Consider the following 20,012-nt stretch of genomic DNA (forward strand, 5'->3'; position numbering starts at 1 on the left):
CAAATTATCTTCTACCCTATAGTCATGTAGCCATTCCCTGAAAGTCTTGCCACCTGCTCTTGATCTAAGAGATGGGGTTACCAATACTCTGTAAATACACAAATCACCTGGATCCTTTCTACCTTGTCTCCATGTTTGCTTCCTCTCATAATTCCCTTTAAGAATTTGGACTTTGCAGGGACATCTGGGTGGCTCACTCAGTTGAGTCTCCGACTTTTGATTTCAGCGTGGGTCATGATCTTAGGATCATGGATTTGAGCCCCACATCGGGCTCTGCACTCAATATGGGGTCTGGTTGTCCCTCTCCCTCAACTCCTTCCCCCCTTAAATAAATAAATAAAATCTTTAAAAAAAAGAATTTGGGCTTTGCAAACATAATTGGGAGGGGAGATGGAGGGAGGTAAGGAATTGAGGTTAGTAATCTTCTCCATGCTTTGTACTGGCTGCTTTAGTAGTCCTACAACTTAAAAAATTCTTTGTCAATGGAACAGAAAGTCATGATTTGGAATGGAGAAGGAAAAAGTACGCACACCCAGGAGAACTAAATACAATAAGATGACATGTACATTTTCAAAATGTTTAACAATGAGCTTGTTACCCATCTAATATGAATTTTAAAAAAATAATATAGCAGGAAAGAAAACAAAGCATGTGTATATAAAATCTCCAAACTTTCTCATTTCCTATTTACTTGGGAGCTTTTTCTTTTGAATTCTCAGGTTCAATTAATTTATCTGTGAATAGGCAATGGGAAATGGCTATATTTTGAGGTCAAAGGTTTGGCTTAAACTCTGACTTTGATGTTCAATCTTGGGTAAATCACCCACTCTCTGAGAGTCCATGGTGTTCTATTCTTCCATTGGAATGATAACAAGGTAGGCTGGGGCAATTCTGTCAGGACCCCAGTTCATCCCAGAAGTCACTTGCAGCTCCCATATGCTGGGAAGACTTTCTTCCTTAAGCACTCATGTCTGCCTCTCTGCAGACTTAGAAGCAGAAGACACATTTTGTAATCCCAAATCTCCTTGTTTCCTAAGTTGTTTTTCACAACTTTCAGGTGGCAAAACTGATTCCAACTAGGAATAAACTGATTTGTTCAGATGTAAGTTCATGAGGTAAGCAGCAACTTGAAGATGAGGTCTTAAATCTCAGTGTGACATTATTAAATACATACTATGTAAAAAACATTAAGTCTCTAATTTTGAATGGCATCTCTGAATCATCCATCTTCTACAAATGGTCTTCCCCTACCATGTGGTGTGGTCTGGTTTATTCATGCAGTTGACTTTTGTCAAATTCTTTCAACCCTCCACTTCCATCCTTTCCATCCCGACAGGCCTCCTCTTCCTCAGGGAGTACACCACATCTTCCTGACCCAGTAATCACTCTGGCTTCCCCGTCCCCGCGTCACCATCTCTACTCTTCAGTCTGTCCTGCTGTCTTCCAGAATACTAGTTTAACAGTGTGATTCCTCTGCTAAGATCCAGAAGAATCAACATCCATCTGTGACAAAGAATCAACTACCAAAATTAAAACAGGGCAACTAACCACTACCATCTTTGATACCTAGGAAGTTTCTTATTCACTGCACAAAAATGTCTAAATGTCTGAATTTCTCCATTACTAAAGAATTTTTAAAGCCTGACCCCCAATGTACATTTCTAAGTTTACCTCCTACTGTACTCCCCACGAACTCTCCTCATCTAGAATTGCCTTTGTACGTCTTACCAGTCATAAATGCTGGCCTTTACCTTTTCTACTTAAACGAATAACAATCCATCAAATTCCAATCCTAGTTTCATGCCCCATTTGGATTTTCAGATTTAATTTAGTGCTCCCTTGTCTCACTTTCCTCCCTCTGGCACTTCTTGTTCAAGACACTTTTAATGGCTTTCAGTCATACATATCTTTCATATTTCATGCTTCAGTACAGGTTTCTGAACTTGTACGTTTCTCCTACACTCCGTTTTCATGGCTCATTGGCTTATTTTCATCTTTCAAATCTCAGTTGACATGTATCCTCAGAGAGGCCTTTCCTGGACACGTTGAATTTTTTTTTTTTAAGTCATTATCCTATTTATTTTGTTCTTTGCCTCCCCTGTCTACTAGGATATAAGCTCCATGAAAATATGAACCTTGTCTACCCAGTTTGTTCTCTCTCTAGTCCCTAACAATATGCTAGGCAGGTGCTAAGTAGGCCAGACTGCAGGGGAATGGCTACGTAAGCCCTTGGTAAAGTTGGATTATGTTTTCAGGTCTTCCCAGGAACCAATCTTATCACAAAAGCAACAAATAAGCTTCTTACTTTCAAGGGATGAAGTGGCTTGGCCAATGGGTTTATCAGTAGTAACCTGTGCTTACTGAATTTAATTTTTGCCTCCCCAAGTAAATTACGGATTTTTAAAAGGATCTTCCAGTATAGATATTTAAAAATCATTGTAAATGAGTGATCAAATGAATGAATCATATTACTAAGTGAATGGATGCTATTTATTAAATATATATGATATCCAAAGAGAATGCTGTGTAAGTGTTGGTAGAACATTCCAAAACAAATAACCATATATAATTTAAACCGTGAATTTATTACCAATATCAGAATGGGTGTTAAGGAAAATAGAAATATCTAGAGAACCAAATGAAAGGGAAATTGTTTTTCTAGAACTACTATTTGGAGTAAAATAGTCATACCCTTTTCTTTCTTTCTATTTTAGTGATAAATCAAAATATTATTTGATATTGCAGTGCTTTCTTTAACTGTAGCAAATTATAAACAAGAATGGACATACAATTGGTTAGGATACTAGTTTTGTGGTTTTTTTTTTTTTAATTCAGTTTTTGAACCAGTCTGCTATTTTCAGGACAGTGAAACTATCTCAGTAGGATATTAATTAAGAAATATTTGGGGCACCTGGGTGGCTCAGTCAGTTAAGCATCTGCCTTCAGCTCATGTCATGATCCCAGGGTCCTGGGATCTAGTCCCACATGGGGCTCCTTGCTTAGTGGGGAGCCTGCTTATCCCTCTCCCTCTGCTGCTCCCCCTGCTTGTGCGCGCTCTCTCTTTCTCTATCAAATAAATAAATAAATAAATATTTTTTAAAAAAGAAATATTTGTGTGTGTCAGCAATGTTTTCCTCAATGGTCCTATCTATATAAATAAAACAGTTGGATCACTGCTAATTTGGAATGGATTTGATTATGATGAGTGTTTTGTTCTTTCATAGCAGTTTTGCGAATTTTGTTGTAGTTGTTGTGAATTATCCTAAATTTCACTTTACCTTAAAAAACAGATTTGGGACAAACTGAGATTAAAGGCTAGATTACATGTAATGAAATTAAATTCTAGTATGTGACCATCTTTGCTAGTTGGGTGAAGATTAAGAGTTATTTGCTTTGCTGTGTTTTCAACCAGAGAAAAATGACATATATATACTGGGAATGAAGAAAGACAGACTTTCCAAAGAGAAATTGCTGGGCCTGGCAACATATCTGGACAGTCATATAGCAAAAGTGCTTTTGAAGATGTTTAGTCATTGGTTTTATAGACATAAATACAGGCATGGTGTTACTATCTTAGTCCTCTTATGAAAACACTACTGACATCTATCAGAGCTCAGTTACTTGAAGAACTCTGGACACTCACTTAGCAGTAATTCTTTCTACTTAGGATTACCTTCAAAGCAAAGGACACCGGCTCAGATTCTGTCATGGTCATCAGCAGATCTAAATTCCAAGAGTACAAATATTTTAAAAATTCTGTCAGGTGCCGGCAAGTCGGTTTCTGAGCTGTGTCATTGGGCTGGTGCCCATTCTGACAGAATTACTAAAACTAGACCTGCACTTGCTTTACCAAATTTAGAGGGATCTTGGAGACCAGAAAACAACTTGCTAAATTATTTCTGCTGTAGGTAAAATGAATGAGGACAACTCAGCTTTGTCAAAAGTTCCCAAACATGGTTTATCTACAGTCAAAATTTTCTACTGTGTATTAAGTCATATTAATTGTTGACTCTATGACCCATTCCATTTGTACAATATAAATTTGCAATTTGTGATAAAATTTGGGGGATTCCAATTTGATTTTCACTTCTACTTTATTTACAAAAGAAAAAAATATTTTTAAGGTATAGGAATATAAGTTTGTAGGCGGTGGAGAGGACTGCGTGGTATGAGTCTGACAGTAAAATGATCTGACTTGTAGGAAAGTTTTTCTGGGAATGAAATCTAGGATGATTTTTTTTTTAGAGTCCTTATTTATTTATTTGAGAGAGAGCAAGAGAGAGCATGAGTGGGGAGGAAAAGGAGAAGCAGGCTCCCCACGAGCAGGGAGCCCAACACAGGGCTTGATTCCAGGACCTTGGGATCATGACCTGAGCCAAAGGCAGATGCTTAACCAACTGAGCCACCAAGACACCCCAAGTCTAGGATGATTTTAAGAGGGGAAAGGAGATGCAAAATGAATCCCATATGATAGTATATGTAATAGCAATACAATAGTATAATTTAATGTTTTCACAGCAAAATGAAAAGGAAAATGTAGATATAAAAATTTTGAATATAGAAACCCAAAGATGAATGAAGGAGTTGGGGTGGGAAAGATAGGCAAGAGAGTAATCATGGCTGATGAGGAAGAGAATAGTGGAAGGTTCTAGCCTCGGCACTTAGAGGTTTCATTTTCTGCCAATGGCTCCACCACCACTGTCAGAGATTTGATTGGCTTGGGACAAAGCTGAAGAGATGGTCAAATAACACTTGCTATGAGATGGTATGATATACTGGAAAAATTGTGGGGTTTGGAGTTGGACAGACTTGGATTGAAGTCCTGGCTTCACCACTAATTTTCTGTCCTTACGTAATGTTAGGATTCTAAATAACGATAATAATGCCTAATTTCATGATTTAGTGATTAATGATATCGTAAATGTAGTAATAATACAAACTACCTGGTTCCTTATAGACTCTATTTAATGACAAGGATATTACCAGTGCTTTATTTGTTATAGTCCTCTTACTATATTAAAAAAAAAAAAAGACGTTAAGAAAAGGAAAACATTTTGAAGAAGTAATATCTACCTAACATGTTGAATTAGAAAGCAGTAATTAAGAGAAAATTATTGTTTCGACTTTTCAGGTCAAAGTGTTGATGTGAATGTATGGCTGTAGTAAATGTACATGAGAGTACAGGTGATTACTAGTAGATATTTAACTATTAAAATATGGTTCTTATTCATAAATACTCTCTAGATCTGTGCTTTCACCATGACATTTACTTTTTTAAATGCATTATAAATATATCTTTTTTTTTAAGATTTGAATTATTTATTTATTTATTTATTTATTTATTTATTTATTTATTTATTTATTTTATTTATTTATTTGAAGAGAGAGAGCATGTGAGTGGGGGAGAAGAGCCCAGGGAGAAAGAATCGCAAGCAGACTACCCGCTGAGCGCAGAGCCGCACCCACCCACCCCCCCCCCACCCCCCGCCTCAGTCTCAAGACTCTGAGATCATGACCTGAGTCTAAACCAAGAATCCAATGTTCAACCAACTGAGCCACCCGGGCGCCCCTCATAAATATATCTTAATTAGAGTTCATTCCACCCCTAATCTCTGAGTAGCTTCGTATTACCAGGAATTTTATAGTGTGGAGAAGGGGAATAGAAAAACTAAACTTTCTCTTCTTTAATAGGGATGAAAATAGCAGCCCCAAGTGCAGTGTTATCTGGATGTCAGGTTTAAGGTGTGTTTGAAAACAAGCTCTCCTACATGAATACGTCAATCTTTAAAAACACTGGTCCATTCTTGTGGCATTTGGATAAATTTAAACAGCACACCTTCTTTATTACAATGATATGGGGTATTTGAATTCGTATTGCCAATTTGTAATTCAACGTGATTTGCTCTTTCCCTCCTTACCTCTAAATATGCATTACGGCCTTTGGTATGTCTTTAGTCTTAAATTTACAAACACTGGGTTAGCAGGTGTTTTGAGTTTGGGGGAGGAAATATTTGAATAGATTAGATTTTTTGATGTGCTCTTATATCGTTCATCTTCAGAATGTACACATCTGATATTTTGGGTTTGTTATAAACTTTGCTTTTTTAAAGACTGCAAAAATGCTCTAGGTTATTCATCTTTTCAATTTTGTTCTTACTTGTTTGGCGGGGGGGGGGGGTGGGGCGGAGAGGAAGCAGTGACTGCTTAAGGGCAAGACGTGCTTCCACACACAAACGCGCGGACACACCCAGGAGCATCCATGTGATTTACCCCGGTTAATTTCCAGATTATTTTACGCACGTTTTGTGACTTCAGACTGATAAGTAAACATTTACGTTTAAGATACCCGCTTCTTCGAGAACACTGGTTCCCTCCCTTCCTCTTTCATTCCACCTTAAAAACAGCTGCGAAGTCTAAAGGAAACCAGCCCACATTTTAGCCCCTCCTACCAAGGATTAGACTTGAACTTCTGTGTAGTCCGGGCTGAAAAAAGGATCCTGACAGAAAGCTAGAGGCAAAAAGCAGCCAGACGAATCTCATGTAACTCTGGGCACAGTAAGCAAGATATTTACTCTTGCCCCGTTCCCCTCCCCTCATCCTCCTGAGCTTTTAAGTTTGTATCTTCCTTGGCAGGGAGAGAGGACGGAGGCAAACCTGGGATTCTCTCCGCTTGACCAAGTCTGCGTCTCCTCTGCCTTTTGGAAACGAGACACAGGTCAGGGAATTTAATTTCTTTCTAACAAATGCAGCTTGCTTTCCGGGGTCTGAAGGTGCAGGGGAGTGGGGCGATCAGGTGTTTCTCTTACTTAGAGCCCCAAAAGAAAGCGAGCGTTCCCGTGAGGTGGCTCCTGTTAGAGCTCCACGTGATGCCGCCCCGCGGTGACCCATCCCAGACTTGAGCAGCGTGCTGTGTGACAGTCCCAGAGCCTCGTTAGCGATGGAGTTTGTGGGCTCGGCAACGTTTTAATTAAAAAAAAAAAAAAAAAAAGCATTAGGATTACTTATGCAAAGCATTCCTGGGTTTTTCATATGCTGCGGTGTTGGGCGAAAAGAAAGACAATAGTGAAAAGAGAATTGTACTGGTATGCTGATTCGCCCTGCCCTAAGTTTATTTGATGTGCTGGGAGAACAGAGCTCAAAACTAGATGCTAAGAAAGATATGAGCAAGTAATAAAGTGAAGTTTTGAGTGTGGATGTTATTTTGGTCATTTCGTTTTAGTAAAAGAAGTTTCAAAGGGCATTTGGATTTGAAATGAGTGGCTTCACGTATCTAAAGCTCCTAGACTTATATTCATGGTAGCTTTAAAAAGAATGATTTTCATCTCAAAAATTAGAACAAGAAATGCTCTTCACAATGGTTGAGGATGTGAGCATTTATTCAGCTAAGGTGGTTGAAGAGTTTACTAGAGACATCTCATTTGGGTGGGTATGATATTTGCATATATAACCTTTGACTTCAAGGAGAATTTGTGTTTTCTGTTTCTGTTTGTTGCAGAAATTTGGAATTGTAGCCTAAGAGATTATATGCAGGGAATAGTAGTGAAACAAACCCTGTTAAGAATTTTTAAATTTTATTCCAGAGGTCCCTAGACCTTGACAGTCAAGTCTGATGTTGGGATAAGAAAGGAGTATTTGCTTCTTTCATTGAGCCGAGAAAGAGTTAAATTTTAAATTAAGCAATAATTGTGAAATGGACAGAGAAGTGTGTATTCTGCATTTGTTCAAAGCAGCTTTACAAACTTCCTGAAAGGGTAGCACAGTTCATGAGACAAGAAACTGAGACACATAATTACTAATTTTCCTTTTTCCACTTGTTAAACATGAATGCAAAATATCCCGGTAGTGACTTTCAATGTTAAAAAGATGCGTACTTTGGACGTATTGTTGCATTTGCATTTTGCATTTGTGTTTAATTAGGAAAAGGAAAATTACTAAAAAAATTTCCTGGGACCTGATAAAGTTCATTCTGTAGAGATAATTTGGCCTGTGTTTTTAACCCATCAGTATCTTTCCTGGTGTCACTACTTAGAAAGCAAAATCATGAAACCAAATCATTTGCATATTAAAACATATGTTCCAGGAATAAAAAAGAGGAAGACAGAGTTAGCTGTGGTTCCCTTTCCTCTGTAAGCCTTTTACTTACCTTCGGTTTGTTTCCCTCCTCTTGCTTGCAGACTTCATAGCTTTAGTTATTCTCAACTTTTTCTTAAATCACAAACCCTTTCACAAATCTTATGAAAAATATCAACCCCTCCGCAGAATAATTCATGCATACTGCTCCAACGGGCGCGAATTTGGAAACACCATTAGGAAGATCACAAACCCTCCGAAACAATTCATGTCACACCAACATGTCGTACTTTTTAGAACTTGGGAGTTTTCCGCTAATATCAAGTAATGAGCAAATCATTTTGCTTATAAGAACTGTTGAACAGTGAATATTGCAGTGCCCATACTGTCATTTATTCGTTAGTTTTCTGGAACTCTAAGCAATTTGGTGTAATGGAAAAAACTACTTGCCTGAAAACCAAGTGACCTAGATTCTTGACTCAACCCCTATAATAACTAACTGCACAATATTAAGCTTGCCTTTTTCTGTAACATCTGATATTTTTTATTGCTGAATGCAGTAAGTAAAATAAATAGGAAAATAAGATACAAGTTATATTTTATTGGATTAGGGGATGTCTGTATTTCCTGCTTTTATTACAAAATTCCTGATAATATTTCCCAGCAGGATTGTTTTATAATATTCTTGTTATTACAAAGATAATTCCTGCTCACTGTTTAAATTACCTTAGATATAGAAAATCGCAAAGGAAGAAGGGAAAAAATGACCTGTAATCCCCTCAAGGGATAACTGTTTTTAAAATGTCATTCATTCATTCATTCATTCAGTCAACAAATATTTATTGAGTAACTATTATGCATCAGTACAGAGACAAAGAGACACAATTTCACGTATATACATCTGTTTATATTTCTAGACATTTTTCTATATATACACGTATCACATGTAGATATTACAAAACTGTGATTACATTCGTTAAAAGGTAAACTGAGGCATATCAAAAATTTTAAGAGTTTATTTGAATAAAACTCAATTGGAATGGGACAGAGCCAAACGGAAGTGGATAGAAGCGCTTCCCCGGCAGGATCTCCAAGGAGAGACTTTTGTAAAGAAAGAATGGAGTCGACATAACGAAATTATTGTCTATAGTTTAAAGCCTAGTTGGCTGTCTATGATTGGCTGTCCTTACATTTCAATTTTGTAAGTTTAGTTTTCAGACCGGCTTAGATTTTGGTTTGCTTACATAGGCCACTGAGTCACCTTGTCTAATGGCTTCCTTGTTTTCATTAGTTTAACACACTATTCTTTGCTATTTTATAACATGCTTACTCCTCAGTCATGAAGTTTTCTGTTAAAACATGATTTTTTATACTCGTGTATAATTTTGTATTCATTCATATGTGAGACAAATATTATTGAGTCCCTACTCTGTGTCAGGTATTGTGCAAGTAATGGCAGTCTATACGTGAGCAAGTTGGTTCTCATCATGATGTGATTTGTAGTCTGTGGAAATGTTATATTGGCTGGTTATAAACTGTTGGATATTTAGGTGGGTTAGTTTTCTATTATAAATAATGTTTCAAGCTAGGACCCTTTCTATAAGGGTTTGTACTTCCTTTGTATGGATGCTTAAGTCTGCCCAGGCTTTAATAAAAGCTCCACTACTTAAAAGTTGTGAGATCATAAGCCAGTTGTTTATCAAAACATTCTTCTCTCAACTGTAAAATAGGAGTAATAATAATAATAATTGAGTATTTGGAGGGTTCTCAAAAACATTTAACAGAATGTCATGGAATTATTTTTGCCATTTTGCTCTTGAGAAAAATTGTATCCATTTATAAGCCGTAGAGGAGAGTAGAATCTCCCTCCGCTAACACTGTGTAATCACTCAAACAGGACAAACAGCAACAGATCCAGAAACTTAGTCAATTGTTGTATAAAATGGTATCTTGTTTAAATTTACACTTTTTTTGGAAATAAGGTTGGGCAATTTTATAGTGGCCACTCATGTGTCTATGTTTATGAATTGCCTCTTTCGATGTGATTTTTAAATATTTTATTTTTCAGATTTAATTTCTAATATGGTATATATCAGTATAAATAACACATAATCCAAGTCCCTTTAAGGTCCTCAATAATTTTGAAGTGCTTGGGGTCTTACCATCAAAGGCTAAATGTTCAACTGGAAGTAAAAATTCTATAGATACTGCTTTTCTCAATTTTGGAAGATTATTCTTATTTTGCCCGAAACCTGTTCTTTAAAACTGGGTGAGATGCATAGAAAAATTACAGCAAGTCATTTTTGTTCTCATAGACTGTCACAGTCTACAAAATCAGAGACACTGAAGAGGGTCCAGAGAAGAGGGCCGAAACCCTTGGAGAAGGTCCCATAGTTCCAGGAACATCCAGACTGGTGACATGTAGAGAAGACAGATAGGACTAAGGGTTACATGATTCCTCATAAAGGTTTTGTAAGAAAAATAATGTCCGTTTTTGTCAAGAACTGCCTCAGAGAAAATGCATTTAATTATCAGCGTCTCTTCATCTCCTACTCCTTGACAAGTAGGGCAGTGACAGGTGGGGGAACCCAAAGGTTTGTTGGTTCTGGAGCCCTTTCTGAAGAAGACAGAAAATAGAGCAGATCCTGTTCTGATCTTTTGATACCTTCACCTGCCTGAGAAAAAAAGAGATGCTTAGTCCACCCTTACAACATTCTTTGAAAATACAGTTTATCTCCCCTTTGTACAAATATAAAATAAGCTGAAATAATTGAGGGCTCACATTAAGCAGATTTGGAAGGCTGCACTACCAGTCTAATGACTTATTTAATGAATTCAAATGACTTGAGAGAAAACTCAGCAAGCTGGTAAGTGATTCTTATCCGCGTTTGACAGCCCTGGGTTAGAGAGGAGAGGCTGGACCCAGTTTTTGTGTTTATTCTCTTCTCAGCGCATGCAGTAGTGAAGACCTGATCCCCTTCCTTAATCTTCTTCCCCATTTTCTTGACTTCTGGAGTGTGTAGGGAAATTTAGGCATTTTAGGTAACAGGAGGTTTTGAATTAGAAAGCAAATATCCATCATATGGGTAATTTCATGATCTTATAACACATGAAACTCACATATATATGACTTAGCTTGTCTGGCTTAGGATTTGATTTTACTATTTAATTTACAATTTGTTTTTTGATTACTCAGTTGGAAAACATAACAGCAGGCCAAAAATTAATTTTTCTTTCTTTCTTTTCTTTCTTTCTTTCTTTCTTTCTTTCTTTCTTTCTTTCTTTCTTTCTGATTTTATCTATCTATCTATCTATCTATCATCTATCTATCTATTTGAGAGAGAGAGACCAAGCGAGCACGAGCAGGAGGAGGGACAGAGGCAGAGGGAGAAAAAGGCTCCTCACTGAGCAAGGAGCCCGAAAAGGGGCTCCATCCCAGGACTCTGGGATCATGACCTGAGCCGAAGGCAGATGCCTAACTGACTGAACAACCCAGGTGCCCCCCAAAATACCTTTCCTTTTCATAGTGTTTTGTGGTTTATAAAGAGGTTGCTTAAGAACTTCATTCCCACAATAACCATGTAAGTTAGCAGACCAGGTATTTATATTTTACAGATGTGAAAAGGGAGATATTGAAAAGTGAAAAGGTTTGTTTAATGTCCAAGTCTTAAACAATTTCCGTTCTCATGCATTTTGTATGCTTCCAGTGATTAACTGATTGAGTTGTATTTTCAGTGTTGATGCATGCTATTAAGGCTGTCCGCTTATTCTGATTTTTATTAACATCAGAAAAGTTATAGGGGAAGAACCAGAAAATACACATCCCTATTCCATATTAATTCAATTGTTCTGCTCTCATAACTGGGCTACTGATTAACATAATAGAGGAAGTTGCACAAACATTTAAAAAATGTCTGGAAAAGTAGTGTATGATTTAGAATTTCTTGTCTTGGAACTACGTAGCATTTTATATGGATATACGTCACTTCAAGAAAATAAAAGAGTATGAAGTTTTAGCCAAAAATATAAAATAGACATATTATGAGTTATATAGATACTAATTTTACCAAAGGTTTTACTTCCATTTGGTAGTGGAGCGTTCTTTTAGAATATTCTAAGTATAACCTACGGAGCCTATTGCTCTTTTTCGTTCTTATTAATCCTGGAAGTTGGCCTAAAGTGTTTGTATCAAAATGGTCACTGTGACCTTGGATTATAGCTTCTGCATTTCAGTCAGTAAATTGATACACTTCCAATTTGCTCCACACTTGAATGCCCCCAGCTTTAACACAATGAGCAGGTTGAGTGCAGTACAGAGACAATAAACTGGGATGGTAGACCCCTTATGGAAGGAGGTATTCTTGCTGACTTCTGGATCCTAATTACAGAAGAGATCATGTCTGCCTGGGATAGGCTGGAGGCAGATAGATTAATGGTATCTTTAGTTTTCTTCAGGTTCTCATTTTTAATTTCTTGAAACAAAAGAGTAATCCATTTTGTAGACATTTTACATGTATTTGGTTGAATATTATGAAAGTATTGAGAAAAGTAATTTATAGCAATTTTGTAAGAATTTATAGAAAAGCAATTTGGAGAAAAGTGCCTAAAGGGCATGCTCTGTAGACGTCTGCACCTGTAATTAAGATTTCTTAATACCCATCAGCCCCTTGTCATATATACCACAACCTCAAACACGTATTGAATTCCTTTCCATTCAACCGTCATGAAGAAAAGGCAGATGAATTTAAAATTTGATGCCACGAACTTAGATCTTACAGACATAACACTATAGTATTTCCGTAGTTCATGGCACAGTCTTCTAAATTACTACTTTCAATATATAATGGGAATTCATGTTCAGGTAATGACTTCAAAGTATTGTTAGGTCCTTGATCCTTAGAAGAAGATGCTAGTAACATACTTCAGGAAGATTCCACATAGTAAAAATTCTAATTTAAAGAGGTTTCTCGGTTAGTTAAAAACTTAATTGGACTCTCTTAAGATGGTTACTTATAATCTACTACTTGATACTTTTTTTTTAAGATATTTATTTATTTATTTATTTATTTATTTATTTATTTATTTATTTAGAGAGTGTGTGTGTGAGCAGGGGGAGGGGCGGAGATCGATCCCAAGCTGACTGTGTGCAGAGCCGGACACAGGGCTCAATCCCATGACCCTGATATCATGACCTCAGCTGAAATGAAGAGTCAGAGTCGGAGGCTTAACTGACTGAGCCACCCAGGTGCCCCTACTTGGGTTGGGTTTTTTTTTTGCTTTTGGTTTTTTTGTTTTCGGTTTTGTTTTGTTTTGTTTTGTTTGTTTGTTTTGAGGTGATGACCACCCAAATATAAATATGAGGATTTATATTTAAAATACATAGAAGTTCACAATAGTTACATGGGATTTTTTCCTTATCCTCATCAGTGATGCCCCTGCTTTTGAAAAGCAAAAAAAAAAAAAAAATCCATTTTGTGAGACTCCTTCAGTTTTTGCAAAAATTCTTAGGGTTTAAATTATGTTTTAGAGGGACAGATTGGTTTGGTTGAGTAACAACACCTAATGAACTATTGGCAGAGTGAAAAGAACACTCGTGTAAATTACAATTTTGTGTGAGGAAAAAATACTTTCCAGCTTTTTATTAATATAGTATATAACGTGCCTAGGAACGTAGTAGGAAAAATGTATCTTTTTAATACTTAGAAAAAGAACAGGGATTAAAGGAAACAGTTTAGAAAATCTGTGCTCTTTCACTTAAGAATTTTACCCGTTGGGTTTAAAAAAAAATCCAGATGCTCATATCAACCAGGAATTGTTACTCACTGGGCTAGGTGCATTTATTCCTTCACCAATTCAGGAAGTTTCATTCATACTGACGATTTGCTAGGCGCTGTGCGACCTTTAGGGCATACCTGGGTGAATAAAGCAGGGATGGTTCATTCCCTCGGGGAGGAGAGAGGCAATAATCAAGCAAACAATAAACAGATAATAAAGGAAGCAACCCGGTTTCAACAGTTGGGAATAACCTGGGGAGGGGAAGGATGCAAAGGCTTGGCTGAGATGAACCGTGAGCGGAGCTGGGAGGTGACTGGAGTGAGCTGGGTGTGGCTCAGGCTGGGGGGCGGAGGGGGGGGTGCTCCGGGCAGGGCCTTTGTACCCCGAGCCTGCAAAAGCGCCACCGAGGGAGCTGGATGGAAAACCAGGGATTAGGGCAATGTCATGGGTGCAGAGGAGGGAGAGTGGTTCCAGGCAAACCGAGGAGAGAAAAGTGACTTTGTCTGAAAACTCAGAGGTCATTAGTGATCTTGATGAGGAGCGGTTTCAGTGGAGGGCGGGGGACAGAGCGTGAAGGAAGCGGAAGCAGGTGGCAGGTGGATGGGAGGTGAGGACTCTGGGGATGTGGATACAGAGTGAGCAACGGACCCCCAGAGAGATCTGTCGGTAAACTCGAAACATGGAGGCATGGAGGGAAAGGAATATGGAGCAGAGGGACTCTGACAGGCTCGCCAGTCAGGTCATCGAGAAGTTCTTTCGTGCAGAAAAGAAAGGCATGACTATCAGGTACTTGGAGAAGAGAGAGGAATTTTGTGTCCAAAAGAGCCACATGGGCGGGGACAGGTCTCTAATAGGAAGAGGAATTGCCTCCTTTGTGACAGGAGGAGAACCCAAAAGTACAGGGAGTTTGCTGATTTGGTGGTGGGAAGATAAGAAATTTCCCTCGGGGCTGTTTTCTCAGTGAAGGAGATGAGGTCACCTGCTCAGGAAGGGGGTGGGGGATGGTGAGAGATGGTGAGAGATGAGCGGAGAAGAAAACCATTTTCTGGAATGGGAATGGAAATTCACAGAGAAACTGAGAAAGATGCTGTGTCCCATCCAGGGCGTCTCTGAGGCTTGAGAGCATGAACCGAAAATAAAACCAGTCTGCCAGGCTCCGTGGTTGCTCTCCAGCTAAATTCTAGGAGCAAACTCAGAGGAGTGAGAGTGGCTGAGTTCTTCTAGAGTGGGAGTTTTGAAAGCAAGCGAGCAAGCGAGCAAATCTGGAAATGCTTAAGATGAACAACCAATACCCTGAGCAAACACAGGAAACAGAGGCAAAGCACCTAGAACAAAAATGCATAGAGGTTCATGAGCTTCTATCTAAGGTCATTATGAACGAGCAGGGAGTGGTTACAAGTTGGCTTGATTTCCAGCATGTAGTCGGCCCGGATTGAGTCCTACTGCTTTCGCTCTTGTTGAATTCATACTGTACCAGTTGCTGGAACCTGCTCCAGGAGCCATCACGCTGGGTTTGTTTTTCTTCTTGCTAGAATTGTTGTTGTCATTTTAAATTTGGATTAACAGTTAGTGTGCCTGCGTTTGTGGGGTGCCTAGCTAAGTCCTGTGTCTGCCTTATATAACCCCCTCTGCTTTCCTCACTGTTTGCTTACTTCTCCAGGCTCCTGGAAGCCATCAGTGCTCCCTCAAGATAATGCTTGATAGGATTAGAACCATTATAGCTCCATAGTATAAAGATGGCTAAAACATAATAGTAATCGACCATCAGAAAAGAATGTTTTTCTTTTACAGGCTCGCTATTGGGATGTTCTTTCTTCAACCTGACATAAACCCTTCATTTTGCAACTAAAAGTCATTTCCTTTTCTTTTTCAATCCTTAGAGCTTTGGAGAACAGCTGGTTACTATAATCAAAATGTTTTTTTCAGGAATGAAAATAATATTATTGAATTATTGACTCTTACATTTCTTCAGAGTGTAAAAGAAAATCTTGTTCTTTTTTGATTCATTATTTTTCATAAATCCTCTTTTAAAAAAAATATTTATTTGAGAGAGAGCACAAGCAAGGGAGAGGAGGGGCAGAGGGAGAAGGAGAAGCAGACTCCTTGCTAAGCAGGGAGCCTGATGTAGGACTCCACCCCGGGACCCTGGGATCATGACCTAAGCGGAAGGCAGATGCTTAAACAACTGAGCCACTGAGTCACCTTGTAAATCCTCTTCACATTAGGGGGGTCAGGCACTTCATGAATGGAAGCAGTGAGTCTGTGTGGGTCAAGCAGGGCGGTACGGTGAGGAGGGGAAGCTCCTTGTGGCCAAATGCACTTACGTTTGCTTCTGGCTCCAACCTTTCCCAAATGCACTGCGGGACACTCAAGGTTCTTCCCTATCCTCCTTTCCTCCTATCTCAGTGAGACGCCATGAATTGGAAAGTTATTCAGTACTTTATTCCTGATTCTGCCCTTATCTCTTGAACTATGGCTTAGATATAGTTATCTATCTTCTTCCTGTCCAAAATGAAGGGACATCTGCAAACTAAGGGGAGAGTCTAGTGCTGTTTTCGTTAATGTCCTATTTTTACAAACCCACTGGGGCATTTTATGTCACCAGCGGAACACAACGGAGACATTCTTATAGAGTTTATTAATGTCCTTGGTACTGTTCTCCAGCTTGTTTTTTTTTTTTTTTTTTAAAGATTTTATTTATTTGACAGAGATAGAGACAGCCAGCGAGAGAGGGAACACAGGCAGGGGGAGTGGGAGAGGAAGAAGCAGGCTCATAGCAGAGGAGCCTGATGTGGGGCTCGATCCCAGATCGCCGGGATCACGCCCTGAGCCGAAGGCAGACGCTTAACCGCTGTGCCACCCAGGCGCCCCATGTTCTCCAGCTTGTTGATCAAAGGTTGAAAAATGTTAATTTCATATTTGGAAGCAAATGACAGTGTTTCTAATTTATTCCAACCTGTGTTTATTATATGTAACATCTAAATGTTCATGTTAGAATTACACGTTTATTATGGTGGTAGCAGAGGTAGATAGTACAAAAAAGAACTTAGTTTTGTGTCATTTTACCCTTTATTGTGCTGTTAGTTCCTCTGTCTTCAAAAATTTTATATTGAACTTTAAAACTGTATAGATACACTCTGCAGATGTGGGAGGAGAGTGTGCTGCAAGGCTCTAAAGCATACGTAAAATACTGTATAAAGGGTCTACTAGACAGCACGAGCTCCATGTATTTCAATATAATTGGTTTTCTTTGTAATCCAGTGTTTTTATTTCATGAGTTTTATGATGTCATACTGTATCAAGGGGTCCCTCAGCTTTCCCAGACCGCCAGAGTGGTCCAGGGCATAAAAAAGATGAAGACCTCCTGAGGATATTCCTTTCAAGTGCACATTTACACAGCTCTTACTCCTGTAAACAACTGGGTTTCCTGTTTATTTCCAAAGTGAATTGCCATTCACGGTATCCGGAAGCACATTTCTAAAGCTTCTTACCACCTGAGAAAAGAACAGTGAATTTGAACTTCTATCGTGTGTAACAGAATCCAGGACATGTAGAATGTTCATCGCCAGTTTAGTGATTTTAACTTCCCAGTAATGCCTGGGGGGGGCGGGGGTACAGCGCCTCTGATCTTCCACCATCCTGCTGTATTTATTTGTCGTCTTTTTCCGCTTTAAAATCATAGTCAGCATCTGTATTTTAACTGCAAGGTCAACCTCACTAGCTTCCTGAAATAGTTATTGGGTTAGCTGAAAAGTAAAACAAACCCAAAATGTTGATAACTTCATTCAGTAATAAAATGGTTCTCATGAAATGTTTAAGTCATTATGACGATTTTCCTGGGGGTTTTCCCTGGCCGGTTTCCTTTAGAAGAAAAGATATAGCTTTCCCTCCTGTGGCAATCTTGAGTACGTCATGAAAAAAAGGCAGCAATTAAGGAGGGAGTGGAACCCTCAACAAAACACAGATACTCCCTGGGGGGGGGGGCATTTTTGCAAACTGTCTGGTCTGGAGAGAGAAAGCTGTACAAGTAAATATGCTTCTCAAAACACTCTCTTTTTTTCTAGCGTTTTGTGTCACATCATTAGGTATATTTAAAAGTGGTAAGGGGCGCCTGGGTGGCTCAGTGGGTTAAGTGTATGCCTTCGGCTCAGGTCATGATCACAGGGGCCTGGGATGGAGTCTCACGTCCTGCTCCCTACTCAGTGGGGAGTCTGCTTCTCCCTCTCCCTCAACCCCACCCCCCTGCTCATGCTCTCTCTGTCTCTCAAGTAAATAAATTAAATGTTAAAAAAAAAAAAAGTGGTAGCACCAAGTGCATCATTGTTACCCATTTCTTTTAAGTAAAAGATAGAACATTTTTCTACATTTTCTGAAAATGAACATAATATAGTTAACACTTGTCAATGTGGTATTATTCCATAAACACCTATGTGGGAAGAGGAATTTTTAAAACAGTGTATCTAGTATTTGCAAGTAAATATCTTATAACTATAATTCAAATCTAGGAAAGTGTAAAAGATGAAAATGACTCTTTTAAAGTTTTATTTGACCAAACATCAATTTGATTTTTCATTTCTCTCTAATTTATATCTTGAGTCTACTCTGCACCACTGAACAATAACTTCACAACTTCAAATTTTGGTCAAACTAAAATGTATATATATATATATCTATATATCTATATCTATATATATATATATCTTTATATATATAATATATAATATAAAATGTGTGTATATATAATATAAAAAATATATATCCTTTTTATTTTGGCTGTATTTCCTTTTTAGCCTGAGTGTGTGAGGGGCAGGGGAGAGGAAGAAGTGTGGTAGGGTATAAAGAGTACCTGGTTGAGACTGAAGGGCGGTGCTCATCTCTTTATCCTGCTGGGTGAACTTGACTAGTGTAAGAGAGGAAAAATTTCTTTCTACCCTTCAAAGTTCCTCCAGCTGGTCTAAGAATTAAATTGGCATGAGGCAGATTAACAGGAGGAAAAACCCAAGTTTGACTATGTGTGCATAGAAGCAACACCTAAAGAAATGACCAAGACAGCCAGTTTTTATACTTTTTAGATAGAGACAATAAGTCTGTAAGGAATTGACAGGACAAAGAAACTTCTTTTAGGTGCTTCAGTTAGTAAGGACTCCTAAACTAATTTGGGCTGGGGTACTAAGTTAGTACCAGTAACAAGGATTGTTCATACAGCCTTTCCAGCTTTGAATTCCCTATCTTTGGTGATGAGGATGTCTCTTTACCTCCTGGTACAGGGAGGGTACTTTTCACATGGGAGATTTATTTCCTGCTTTCTGGAGACAAAGGTGGGAACGGGAGGGTGGGATGTGGGCATCAGCGTGTTCTTTTTGCTTGGCTGTTTCTTAAGTAACTTTTATTTAAACTAATCAACATGCCAGGGCAGCACATTTTGGAGCTGTCTGCCCAGGCCCTGCACTAGGTTTGTTTACCTCTTTAGGCCTCAGCTTATATATTTGCACATGGAAGTTCTGCCTGCGTGGGGGTTATGAATATTTCTTCCAGTTTTGTGAACTTAAAATATGGTGAGAATGGTGGCCTGGTTTTGGCCATCAAGAGGTGAAACAATAGAAAATAATGGCAAATCAGATCGTCAAGGAAAGAAAAGTAAATAACTGGCTCAGGGGTGAAGAGACATTCTTGCTTTGTTTGTAATGCAGCGTGTGAAACTGGGCCAGCCAGTTTCCTAGCCCTTAAAATAGACAGGTTCACCTGGATTAGCACTTCCCAATTGTGAAGGGGTAGAACACGCTGTTACGTATTGTGTTTCAGTTAGTGTGTGTCGGCACGCGCACGTGTGCTCTTCTTAAATGACCAGATGAGGGAGGCTGGTCCATCTAAAAGATGCTGGCCTTTCCTCTTTCTCACATCCACAACTCTAGATGCACTTCCTATCACATCTGACCTCTCTGGCTGGCTGTGTCCCTTCCTCCTCAAGCACCACTTTTGCCTGTTAACAATCGTGTGCCTCTTTATTTAACTGCTATGTTTACATTATCGGTGTGTTTTATTTTTTTTAAGATTTTATTTATTTATTTGTCAGAGAGAGAAACAGAGAGCACAAGCAGGGGGAGTAGCAGGCAGAGGGAGAAGCAGGTTCCCCATTGAGCAGGGAGCCCCATGGGGGACTCGATCCC

General features: G+C 38.7%; 1 protein-coding gene across 4 annotated transcripts in view; it reads left to right on the forward strand.

The window, feature by feature from the left end:
- Positions 1–6,453: 6,453 nt before the first annotated feature.
- Positions 6,454–20,012, forward strand: part of PLA2G4A (phospholipase A2 group IVA) — a 154,719-nt gene continuing 141,160 nt past the window's right edge. Inside the window, exons 1-2 of one of the 4 annotated variants that reach the window (XM_045811363.2) lie at positions 6,454–6,555; positions 6,634–6,715. The gene's annotated coding sequence lies outside the window, so the exon portion shown is untranslated. Of the gene's footprint in view, positions 6,716–15,211; positions 15,357–20,012 lie in introns of those variants that run through there. The other 3 variants (XM_045811364.2, XM_045811362.2, XM_045811366.2) reach the window with 3 other exon arrangements.

This window comes from Ursus americanus, chromosome 2 (assembly GCF_024610735.1).
Source record: "Ursus americanus isolate L20-20 chromosome 2, mUrsAme1.1.p, whole genome shotgun sequence".
NCBI lineage: Eukaryota > Metazoa > Chordata > Mammalia > Carnivora > Ursidae > Ursus > Ursus americanus.